The 13,337-nt window shown below is 33.7% G+C and overlaps 1 pseudogene; it reads left to right on the forward strand.

Annotated features, from left to right (window-relative positions):
• Positions 1 to 9,182: 9,182 nt before the first annotated feature.
• On the forward strand, positions 9,183 to 11,827 carry LOC144230607 (small ribosomal subunit protein eS1 pseudogene; annotated as a pseudogene).
• The last annotated feature ends 1,510 nt before the right edge of the window (positions 11,828 to 13,337 follow it).

A 13,337-nucleotide genomic window follows, 5' to 3' on the forward strand; every position in this document is an offset into this window, starting at 1 on the left:
GGACTGATGGATGTGGGGGGAAGGGGGAGATGGGCATGGAGGAGGAAACTTGTGGGTATGAGCACTGAGTGTTATGTGGAAACTAATTTGACAATAAACTATTTGTAAAAAAAAAAGTAATAATAAAATAAAATAAAAAAAGGAATGATTGACAATAGATGCTTTGATTGGTAGATGTCTTGAAAGATACATTCTGTTTTTAAGGATCCACAAAGCCAATAATAAATATAGGTGATAATAAATATACCTGAATAGGTAGATGGTGGTTGTGAAAGAGTCAGGAGGATGCAACCAGCCGTGGGGGCTGCCTTAGATAGCTTCCCCAGGTAGCACCCTCAGCGACGCTGATTTGCATGCAACACTCTTGAGATTAGCACCCAGAACTGGAATCCTTAGTAATACAGGGGAGGCAATCTAGGATCAGACTTCCAGGAGGAAAATATGTGAAAATGAGGCACAGACTCCAAATGCTACTCGAGTAAAGGAGTGATTTGTTGTAGTTAAGAGATTGAAGCTGAGAACGAGATACAATTCTGATTACTGTAGGCAAAGGATTAGGTTCAAGTAGAGGGAACATGCAGGTTAATTTGATGATATAGACTGACATCTCATTTGATACTCAACCACCCTCATTGTAGAGATGAAAAATCTTAGATAAAATTCAAGTAATGTACCTAATTAATTCAGTAATGTGCCCAAGTTAACTCATTGATTAAGTAAGTGGAACAGTTGTGACTATATCTCAGCTCTTTCTAACTGCAGAGCTTGAGTCTTAACTTCAATACTAATTTTAGTCTTATGCTCTTAAGGTTATTTTAGATCATCATCAGGTACTTGACCCTTAAGTTTCATGAAGATATGATATGGCCTGTTGATGGAATATATCCCAACCAAAAAATAAATAAATAAATAAATAAAAGAAAAAAAAAGCTACAGTATGTTGTAGTTAGAATGCCGTTCCAAAGTATTAAACATGAGTGGAAATCCAAAATTAGAGCAAAAGCATTAAAAAGTTTTTGTTTTATCTGTGCCGTGACTCAGCGTCCAGTTGAGCTGGAAGATGTGAAGCTGACTTTCCTATTGGTAAAAGTATGCTGACGGTAGGCTCCAAAAAGGAAAAACAACATGCAGCATGAGATTGATCAAGTCCATTGGTCTCACGCATAGAAACAAATAAGTATAGCTATAGCAATATTTTTTGCCTCAGTGGTCATTAATGTGTCAACAAGCATGAGACAATTTCCATCCGGCTACTGTATTAATGCCAATTTAGGAACAAAATAGGAGTAATTGGATCAACATGTCTATAGTCACTTGTTTATCTAAGAATAAAACACTGAGAGGCATATTGGCAAATTAAATGAAAATGAATCCTGTTCATAATCAAATAAAAATACAGTACATCCAAAGAATGTTCTAGTGTTGAACTTTCCCCCACGAACTAATTGACTGGCTGGAATGTCTTTCTAAGTGTCATCTTCAGCTTTTTGAAATGCAAGATGTTAAAGGGAAATCATTATATTGTAAAACTGGAGTACAAGAATTTGGCTTTGTTATTCAAAATGGAAACAGATTTATTTTAAGGTGTTTTTTTTTTTTACTAAGCATAAAAATCGAAATTCTAGTAACTTATAAAGCCAGGATGAATGCCCAGAGTTCTACCCGTATACAGAAAATATTTGAAAAAATTACCATCATTGTAATCTATGTTAGAATAAAATCTCTTGAAGCTGGTACATCACCGTCTGCACTTGGTACTTAAAGGAAATAAGTTTGATTATTTGTTCTGAGTAAATAATGATAGTTCAGTTATTTGGTATATATTTTTCTGGAAAGCAATAAGGCTCAGGAATGTTTTATAAATGTGTGATGTTGGATAAACAGAAAAACAGGTTCAAATCATTTTTTATCTTAACTTTTATTTCTTACTCAATAAGAGATTTGAGTAAGAGATTTCTACAAAGAAACCTAAAAAGCCCGGCATACAGTCTTGGGCATAATAGGGGCTCAGCTAATACTTATTATGCAACATGAACTTAGGAAGAACATGAGTTGGGCAATCAGATAAGCATGAATTAGAAATGTTATCGGACCTCAGGCAGCTTATTTCCTGTCTTTCAGTTTCTGCACTTATAGTAGAGAATCTACTTCAAGGAAGGAGACGAGAAAAAGGGATTCTAATTTGTGAAAGAATCTAAAATTATACTTTACCCAAAATGTCCCATTAACCAGTTTCATCCTTGAATAAATAAATTTTGAGGCTGAAATTCTCATTTCTAAAACAACTGTGAACTGTTATTCATAATATTGACAGGTGAATTAAGAAGTCTACTGGCGGTACAGGGTGCCTGGGAGACTCAGTTGGTTAAGAGTCTAGATTTGGTTCAAGTCATGATCTCGTGGTTCCTGAACTTGAACCCTGCATCAGGCTCTGTACTGACAGCTCAGAGCCTGAATCCTGCTTAGGATTCTCTCTCCCTCTCTCTCTGCCCCCTCTCACTCACACTCTGTCTCTTTCTCTCAAAAATAAGTAAACATTAAAAAAAATTAAAAATATGTCTACTGGAAGAGTGCTTAAGTGGCTTAGTCAGTTAAACGTCTGACCTTTGATTTAGGCTCATGTCTTGATCTCACCATTTTTGAGATTCACCCCCATGTCAGGCTCTGAGGTGACAGAACTGAATCTGCTTGGGATTTTCTCTCTTTCTCTGGACCTCTTTCTCTCTCTCTCAAAATAAATAAACTTTAAAATAAATAAGTAAACTTTAAATAAATAAATACATAAATAAGATATACATNGTGCTTAACCAACTGAGCCAGACAGGCGCCCCAAAGCTGGCATGTTTCAATATGGATAGACAGACAGATAATGTCTGGATAGGTAGGCATGGCTAAAGAAGGTGAGGAAGCAGCTGGTCTCTGAAAAGCTCAAGAGGCTTATAGAGAAATAAGGAGAAAATATCTTCCAGAATGATTCAGCTGATTTTATGTGCCTTGAAATGTACCAGATATTTCAATATTTAAATTTAAATATAAAATTTTATTCAATTTATCATTTTTAAAGTTACACATATCAAATNACAGGCGTCCCAAAGCTGGCATGTTTCAATATGGATAGACAGACAGATAATGTCTGGATAGGTAGGCATGGCTAAAGAAGGTGAGGAAGCAGCTGGTCTCTGAAAAGCTCAAGAGGCTTATAGAGAAATAAGGAGAAAATATCTTCCAGAATGATTCAGCTGATTTTATGTGCCTTGAAATGTACCAGATATTTCAATATTTAAATTTAAATATAAAATTTTATTCAATTTATCATTTTTAAAGTTACACATATCAAATGATGGCATGAAGATCTGGATAGCTGAATAACTGGGTGACTGAACAACTTCATTATTGAACTTGAAGAATGAACTTGAACAGTATTATTAGTTGTAAAATTCAAAGCCATTTATTGAAACCATTCCAGCTTCTAATTCTATGAGATGGAATGTTACATAGTCTAATAATAGTACAGGAATCTACTTAAGAAAAAATAAAGTCGAGAAAGAATTGACAGTATAAATCAACTTTAGTGACACCACCCACATCACGGTGACATCAATAATGATTAAGTAGCTACAAGACTTCTTGAGATTTTTATGATGAGAATTTCTCTTTTAGTCAACAAATCATAGAGGTTCAGACAGAACTGTGCTGTGCTCCTGTTTGTATAATCAAACATATGCCACAGAATCATAATATGATCTCTTTCTACCCACATTAGCAAAAATTAATGTTTGATTAATGCATTCAATTGCCAAAGGCACACTTTTCCCTAGCTCCATATGGCATTTTTCTAAGGTAGAAGTTTCACTAGATAATTATAGAGCCTGGTGAATGTTTTCCAAGTCCTCTCTAAGAACTGTGATATCTGTCTTACTATTCCAGTTTCGAGACTATTTCAAATAGTATGACAAAGAATTTTCTTATATATATTGTGTATATAAAACCCCTCTTATATTTTTTATCAAAAGAAAATGAACCTTTATGGGAAAAAAATCAATTTGTAAAGACATCTTGAAATTCAGCTAAAGGGGTTTAGCTATGTTTCTATACAATAGGTACATGAGGGGAAAAAACAGAAATATAATTTTTATTCAATTAAGTTAAATACATTTTATTATAAAAGAGAACACAATTGTCAGCCTCAATGTAGATAACAACTGGGATTCGCATACAATTGAGAAATTTCAAATACTTCTATTTCATACCAAGAAAAAAAATGGAGGGAAAAAAATCCCCAAACTTCGTCTAAAGTGGCTTTAAAAGAACAACGTGAGGCTTCTGGAACGGCACATTGAAGAAAATGACAAAATCTCTCCAAAAAGCAATGATAGAAACTGGACAAACTGTTAAAAATAGCCATTTAAGGGCTCTGGAAATCGACCAAAAGCAAATGAGAACATGAGAACAAATGAGAAACATGACTTTAAGGATCGCATCTGAGCATCTCTAAACTCAGTGAGGGATTGTGGGATTTTTGTCCAGGGCTGCTTTTTCCTTACTGGTTCCAGTTCTGTCATCCAGACATTCTACGAGGAGGGTGTAGACCACGGCTGGAGGACTAGCATGTGCACTGCCAGAAAGGTTGCATGCACAACATTGTGTGCAAACTCAGAAGAGATTAGAGGGGGCCCTCAGGAGCTACTGAGTTTCAAGAGCTCTACCAGCAAAATGTGAGAGTTCCTCTGTTTCTAAGTGTATGTGAGCATAACCTCTAAACAAGCACTGGATGAGAACTAATCTTTGGTGACCCAAGGGCTACATCAAAGAAGCTAAACTTAAACATAAAAAACAAGAATTAAAGAAGACAAAAACAGAAGCAAGTAACTGAGCAGAGACCTGAGTTTCTCTGTGGTCACAGGCTTCAAGTTAGTTCAGGTCACTAATAAACAAACATAAAGATAGAAACAAGTATCAATCCTGATGGGAATCAGAGTCTAGAGTTGCTGCAATATTGCTGTAATATAATTCTACAAGTCCAGCTTTTAAGGCTCCTGGGTGGCTCAGTCAGGTAAGCATCCAACTTCGGCTCAGGTCATGATCTCACAGTTGGTTAGTTCAAGCTGTGGATCAGGCTCTGTGCAGACAGTTCAGAGCCTGGAGATTGCTTTGGAATCTGTGTTCACATCTCTCTGTCCCTCCCTGACTTGCACTCTTTCTCTCAAAAATAAATAAACATTACTTTTTTAAAATCTCAGCTTTCAACAAAATAGTATAAGATATATAAAGAAACTAGAATTTTTGACCCATTATGTGTACTATAATTTCTAGAGCAACACTTAAGAAAATATCTATAAAAAATATAGTAAATAATTCAACAAAAGAATTTAAACGGTACATTAGATAATTATCTATATAACACCAAGAAAGTAAGTAAAGGGGAGAGAGAGAGAGAGAGAGATGGAGAGAAGGTGTAACACATACAAGAAACAAATAGCAAAATAGTAAATATAAATCCAGCCATGTCAATAATAGTATTAAGCATACATGGATTAAAAACTCTGGTCAGGGAGCCTGCGTGGCTCAGTTGGTTAAGCCTCCCACTCTTGGTTTTGGCTCAGGTCATGATCTCATGGTTTGTGACTTTCAGCCTTGTGTTAGGCTCGGTGCTGACGGTATGGAGGCTGCTTGGGATTCTCTCTCTCCCTCTCTCTCTGCCCTCCCTCACTAGCTCTCTCTGTGTCTCTCTTAATAAAACAAAATAAAACAAAACAAACCTCTAATCCAAAGACAGATGTCAGAATAGATAAAACCAAAAACCAAACCAAAGCAAACAAACAAACAAAACCTAAAATGATCCAAATATCTACCCTGTATAAGAGGCACTCTTTAGATTCATAGACATGGATAAATCAAAAGCAAAAAGTTGTAAAGTGTTACACCGTGCAATGGTAACCATGAGAGAGCTAGACTGACTATCCTAATATCAAAGACATGAATATTAAATTGTTTTAAGGTATCAGATGGACATTTTTTAATTATAAAAGATCAGTTCACGTGGGAGGTATGTTAATTATAAGCATAAGTGCATCTGGTAACAGATTAGAAACATACACAAAGCAGATTTAGACAATTTATAGAAGAAATAGAAAATTTAACAAAAGTATTTGGAGAATTCAATGTCCTACTCCCAACAATAGCTAACTCAGCTGGAGTGAAAATCAGCAAGACTCTTACGGACTTGAGACATAAGATTATAAAAGACATTACCAATGAAGATGACCACATGGACATTTATGAAACATACTATACAAGAGCAGCAGAAAAAAGTATATGGAGCATTCTCCAAGAAAGACTATGTGCTAGGCCATAAGAATTCTCAATAAATTTAGGATAATTGGATTCCTGTAATAAATGTTTTTTGATCACCATGGAATTACATTAAAAATAAAAAAAAAGAAAAAAGAACTCTAGAAATCCAAAAATATTTGGAATTTAACCAGCATACTTCTAAACAACCAATGAATTAAAGAATAAATCACAAAGGAAATCAGAAAATATTCTGAGGTGAACAAAATGAAAACACAACATATCAAAATTAATGGCATGTATTTGAAAGAGTTCTTAGTTAAATATTTATAATGGAAATGCCTGAATTAGAAAAGAAATATTTCAAAGCAATAACCTGTGAGTTCATTTTACAAAGCTAGAAAATAAAAGAACAAATTAAGCTGAACACAAACAAAAGAAGGAAATAAGATTATAAAAGAAATAAATGTTATCACATATAAAAAAAATACAAAAGTGAATCCCCAGAATTTTATTGAAGAAAATCAATAAACTTGTAAAATATTTATTTTGAGTTGGCAAGAAAATAAGATAATAGACACAAATTAACAAAACTAGGAATAAAAGGGAGGCTATCACTGATTATTTTACAGAAATTAAAAAGATCAGATGGGAATATTATGAATAACATTTTGCCAACAAACTGGACAATGTGGATAAAATAGAAAAAATTCCTAAAAAGATAAAAACTACAAAATCTGAGCAACAACAAGAACTACAGCAAAAGAAAAAAAAAGAGTATATGAATAGGTGTATAACAAATGAAGAAATTAAATTAGTGAGCAAAAATCTTCTCATAAAGACCAGCCTCCCATGCTACACTAATGAATTTAATTAATCATTATTAATTAGATAAGTAATAACCATGCCTTGTGAACTTATCCAGAAAAAGAAAGGAGTAACAGAAATGGAAAATGTTCTTTAGGAAATATAGAACTGAAGGGAAAACTTCCTAATTCATTTTTTGAGGCAACTACTATCATAATCCTGTCACTAGAGGGGGAAAAAAGACATCAATAGGGGGAAAAAGTACTAGCCAAAAGATCTCATGAATATGGATGTAAAAATCCTCAGGAATATGAGAGCAAATAAATCCAGCCACATAGAAAACTGATTGTATGTACACCATACCCACATGAGGTTTATCTCAGGAATGAAAGGTTGGTATAATATCTCAAAAACAATTAATGTAAGGCACCATATTAAAAAAATAAAGTACCAAAGCCACATTGGTACCAAAGATCATATTGGTAAACACACAAATAGATTTTGAAAAATCTTATATCCTCTGATGGTAACTTTTAACAAATTAGGAATAGAAAAGAATGTCCTGAAACTGATAAAGAGTATCTACAAAAATCTTCTAGCTATAGCTTTTTCCCTATTTTAGGGGAGCACATTTGGTGTTTCACCACTAAAGTGAAAACTTTGGTTTAAAATAGAAAAACACCAAATGCTTTCCTGCTGCTATTTTATTCCCAAATGCTTGCTCTCACCACTTTTATTCAACATTGCGTGCATTGAAGGTATATAGGTAGTGAAATAAGATAGGAAAATAGAAGAAAATGATAAAGAAATAAAACATATCCAAATTGGAAAGAAAGAAGTAAGATTGTTTTGTTTTGTTTTTGCAGATGACCTGATTCTGTATGTATAAAATCCAAATAAGTCACAAAAAAACTACTAACGCTTTTAGATAATGTCAGGATCGAGATCACAGGATTTCACATCAATATAGAAACACTAATTAAATTTCTATACTAGCAGCAAACATTTGCAAATAAAATAAGAAAAACAATTCCATTCACAATTGCATGAAAAATTAATAAAATATTTAGAAGTAACATTAACAAAAGCAGTACAAGATTTATGTATTGAAAATCACAAAATGCCACTGTGAGAAGGAAGATTTAAATAAATGGAGAGGCATTCCATGTGTCTGAATCAGAAGACTAAATGCACTAAGATGGCAATTTGTCATGAATTGATCTATAGATATAATTAAGTCACTTTCAAAACCCCAGCAGGCCTTTTTGTTTGTGGAAATTGACGAGTTGATTTTAAAGTTATAGGGAGGGGCACCTGGGTGGCTTAGTCGGTTAAGCGTCCGACTTTCNGCCCAAACTACTTGACAGGATAATAATGTCAAATACTTAAACACTTTCCAGTTTCAAAACCTGCTATAAATCTACATTAATCAAAGCATCATGGCACTAGTATAAAGATAGACTCATAGATAAATTGAACAAAAATGAGTTTAAAATTAAGCTCTTCGCATTAATGATTAAAAAGAACAAAGCTACAGTTAGGTGTATGTGTTTAAATTTTTTGTCCAGTAACAATCACCTGGTTGGTTCATTTTATTTTGTAGGTTTCTTTATTTATCTTGAGAAAGACTGAGACAGTGTGAGTGGGGGGAGGGGCAGAGATAGAGAGAGAGAGGGGAAGAGATTCCCAAGCAGGCTCTCCCTGCTGTCAGGGTAGAGCCTGGCCCAAGGTTTAAACTCACAAAACAAAGAGATCATGACCTGAGCCAAAAGCAAGAGTCCCAGGCTTAACCTACTGAGCCACCCAGGCGCCCCGACTTGGGAAGTTTATAAAGCACAGTTACCAAGTAGCAGGACCAAAAAAAAAAAGCTGGATAAAATCTGACAGTCTTACATCAGAAGACTTATTTCAAAATTACATTAAAGTAACGGTAATTGTAGGTCAGTGTAGAAGATGAACACAGCCAGACATTAATTTCAAGAAGAGATTTTATTCAGTAACTACTGATTGTAGGGGAAACTCTATTCTGATTTCTTGAGTGGTGATCAGATGTTTGAAATGAGAATAGAGAGGAGGGTGTGGAAATGTCAGGGGCTCCAGCCTTCAGGGGAGTGGAGAATCACAAAAAGCAGAAGGAGGTAGAGGTGGTCCAAGTGAAACCCATCTGGGCTTTCTACCTGGCACTTACCAAAGGTAAGCCTCTCCCTTCACACAGAGACTGGAAAACAGGGACCCTGTTTTCAGACATTGGCTGCAACAGAGACTAAATTCTTTTGATGCCCTTGAGTGTTCTCAAGCAGGCCCCTGAAGAGGGTCTGGAGACATCCTAAGAGCACTGCCTTGACCTGTTAGAAACTATAGTAATGTTCATTCAAGTCTTTACAGGCCAAGATGGAGGCATAGGTAAGAAAAATCTGACTACAATTTGGTCAAGGAGATCATCTTGGTCAGCAGGAATTTTAAAATGTGCTCTGTAATCCACCTACATAAGAACAATTGGAGTAATTATTGGAAATGTAATTTTTGAATCCTTCCCAAGGTTATTAAATTCAAATATTTTGTTTAGGACCCAAAATATATCACAAATCAACCCAGATGATTCACACATAATTGAAAGTTTGAAGACCGCATGTTGAGAGTGACCAAGTTTTGGAAATGGATATACACTGTAATTTTCACAATTGCTTAGATGAAAACAAACAGGATATAATAATGATGGCAAACATATATTAAGAATTTAAGTATGTGCCAGGCTTGTTTTAAGAATTTTACATGTATAAACTCAATTAATTATGTATTATGTTTGGAATATTTATTTTGATGATAAAGAAAACTATATGCAGAGAGATAAAGCAATTTACCTAAGGTCATACAGCAGAGCAATATTTTGACCCCAGAAATTTTGCCTCCAGAGCCTATATTCTAAGTCACTATATTATATATTAAATTGTGATATGATGATCAGCAACCTATATCCAACATTCTTAAGAAAATCTCATATGGAGATAAGAATGTGAAGGTCTTGCTAAATTTGACAAGACTTATTTTTGTGAAGTAGTGGTGGTGAAGGTGGGGGTTAATGGCAGACTTCACCAGCTTAAAGTTAGAATAGTCAAAGAAAATAGAAAGAAAAAGTAAATATAAAAGCTAAAAGTATTAGGGGCATCTGGGTGGCTCAGACAGTTGAGCTTCTGACTTCGGCTCAGGTCATGATCTCTGGCTTGGGTGTTTGAGCCCTGCATCCGGCTCTGTGCTTAAAGCTCAGAGCCTGGAGCCTGCTTCAGATTCTCTGTCTCCCTTTCTGCTCTTCCCCTACTCATATTCTGTCTCTTTCCTTAAAAAGTAAATAAAACATTAAAAAAATTTTTAAAGCACAAAGTATTGAATTATAAAGTAAGCATCTTTCCCTTTATTTGTGGAGGAAACCAATAAAGAAAAATTTAATTTTTGAAAAACATAACAGTATAAATAAAAATTTAGTAATACTAATTAAGGAAGAAAAAGTGATAAATTTATACTATCAGAAAGATATTAGAGGGATGCTTGGATGGCATAGTTGGTTAAGCTTCTGACTCTTGATTGTGGCTCAGGTCATGATCCCAGGGTCGTGGAATCAAGCCCCATGTCAGGCTCTGGACCGACAGCCTGGGGCCTGCTTGGGATTCTCTCTCTCCTCTCTCTGCTTCTTACCTGCTTGTGTGCATGCTTTCTCTCTCTCTCTCTCAAAATAAATAAATAAACCTTAAAAATATATTAGATATTAAAGATAGAGCTTCAAGATATTCAGNCTCTTACCTGCTTGTGTGCATGCTTTCTCTCTCTCTCTCTCTCAAAATAAATAAATAAACCTTAAAAATATATTAGATATTAAAGATAGAGCTTCAAGATATTCAGATCTTAAAGATACTAGAAATATAAAGAATATATGCTCCACCAGAACAAGTGCCTAATGAAAAGTGGCAAAAAGGAGCCCAGAGGAGAGTAGTTGATCCAGTTTCTAAGAAAGATTGGTATGATGTGAAAGCATCAGCTATGTTCAATGGAAGAAACATTGGAAAAACACTAGTCACAAGACTCAACTAAGCAAAATTTCATCTGATGCCCTCGATGGTCGTGTTTTTGAGATGAGCCTTGCTGATCTGCAGAAGGATGAGGTTACATTTAGAAAAATCAAGCTAATTACTGAGGATGTTCAGGACACACTGTCTGACTAATTTCTGTGGCATGGATGTTAACCATGACAAAATGTGTTCCATGGTCAAAAAATGGTAGACCGTGATTAAAGCTCATGTCCAGGTTAAGACTATCAATGGTTGTTTGCCTTGTCTATTTTGTGTCAATTTTACTGAATAATGCAACAATCAGATTTGTAAGACCTCTGTGCTCAGCACCAACTGGTCCACCAAATTTCGAAAAGAGATAATGCAAATCATGACCTAAGAAGTGCAAACAAATGACTTAAAAGAAGTTGTCGATAAGTTGATTACAGGCAGCATCAAAAAAAGACATAGAAAAATCTTCTAAGTCTATTTAAACACTCCATGATGTCTTTGTTAGAAAAGTCAAAATGCTGATAAAGCCCAAGTTTGAATTGGGATAGCTTTTAGACCTTTCTGGTAAAGGTAGTAATTCTGGAAAAGCTACTGGAGATGAGCCACGTGCTAAAGTTGAAAGAGCTGGAGGGTATGAGCCACCAGCAAAAGAATCTGTTTGTAATTCAGATATTTAATGGTGACAAATAAAAAATTCTATTAGTGAAAATAAATAAGTAAATAAATAAATAAAATTTAAAAGTTATATTAATCTGACAATTAAAATGCTGCATTTTTTAAAAACTATAACTTAACAATACTAAAAGGAGAAGCAGACAAACCTCAACAGCATATTTTCTGTTCAGAACATTACATTCATTATTTTAAAAATCCCACAATAATCTCAAAACTTGGATGATTTCACTAGCAAATTTTTCGCAATATTTAAGAAAGAAAAAAGCACAAAATCTGCCATTTAATAAAGATAAAATAATTCTTAGCTCCTTTTTTATTAAGTGAGGATAATCTTTATATCAAACTCTATCAAGGACACTAAAAATCTATGGAACAATTTCTCTAATGAATATTATTTCAAAAATCTAATTAAAGTATTAGCAAACTGAATCCAGAATACCAAAAGAGGGGTTAAAATGAGCTGAAAGCCTTCATTCTTTCTCCCTGTGTGAGATAATGACTTAGGNATAAATTATTTGTTTCTTAAAAGATTAGAAAAATAATAAAATTGAGGCTTAATCCTTAAAAATTATTATAATCATTGAATGTTGTTCTACCTATATATTTTTGTTTGTTTGATTTTTCGACCAAGTATGTTCAAGGTTTCTTTTTATTACTGACATTCCTTTAAGTCAATTTACTACACAAATTTTTCACATTTTCATTATTCAAATTTTATGTTTAATGAATTATGTGTTACATATACTATTTATATTCCATTGGTTACAATTAAATCCTTAACAAAATCACATAAAATAAGATAAAAAATTTTTAATGACTAAGTTTATCTAGATAGGAATTTTTAAGAATATTTTATTTTTAAAGAATATTTTAAATATTATATTTTATTTGCTCTTTATTCTTTATCCACTCAAAGTTAATCATCATCTTATTATGCATATCACTGTCAATAGTTACTTATGTTTATTACTGTTTACTCATCTTAAATGCTTTTTAGACTCTTTCCTTCTTTCTGAATTAATGTCTCTCTTTCTGAAATTGAGAGTTTAATATACTTTTCAGTTATGAATTGTAATAGCAAATCTAATTCTTAGTAGAAAATAACTAAACATGTAAACTCAAATTTTTTTCTGAAAACTAATTGGTATAGTTTAGTTATCATCTACTTTTCTCTTTCTTGTCATTTACAAGTTTCTTTTTAGTTCTATTTTTTAATTCCATTCCAAAGTGATCAGATGTGGATTTGCTTTTGGTGTGGTCCTTGAATAAGTTATGTTGTTAATCTCAAGTTATGAGACTCATCATCTCTTGAAATTTCACCTCTGTCTATTGCTCTGACTACTGCTTCATCATCATTTTCTTTATCATTTTGAAATTCCTATGAAACATATTTTGCATCACACAATGTATCTTCCAGTTCTATTTTTGAAGCATTTTCTCATACAGTTCATCTGTTTTTGATTGTGCTGCACATACAAATATATACATAAATATAGCTCTAGTTAAATAATT

Source organism: Crocuta crocuta, unplaced genomic scaffold, assembly GCF_008692635.1.
Source record: "Crocuta crocuta isolate KB4526 unplaced genomic scaffold, BGI_CrCroc_1.0 scaffold1297, whole genome shotgun sequence".
NCBI lineage: Eukaryota > Metazoa > Chordata > Mammalia > Carnivora > Hyaenidae > Crocuta > Crocuta crocuta.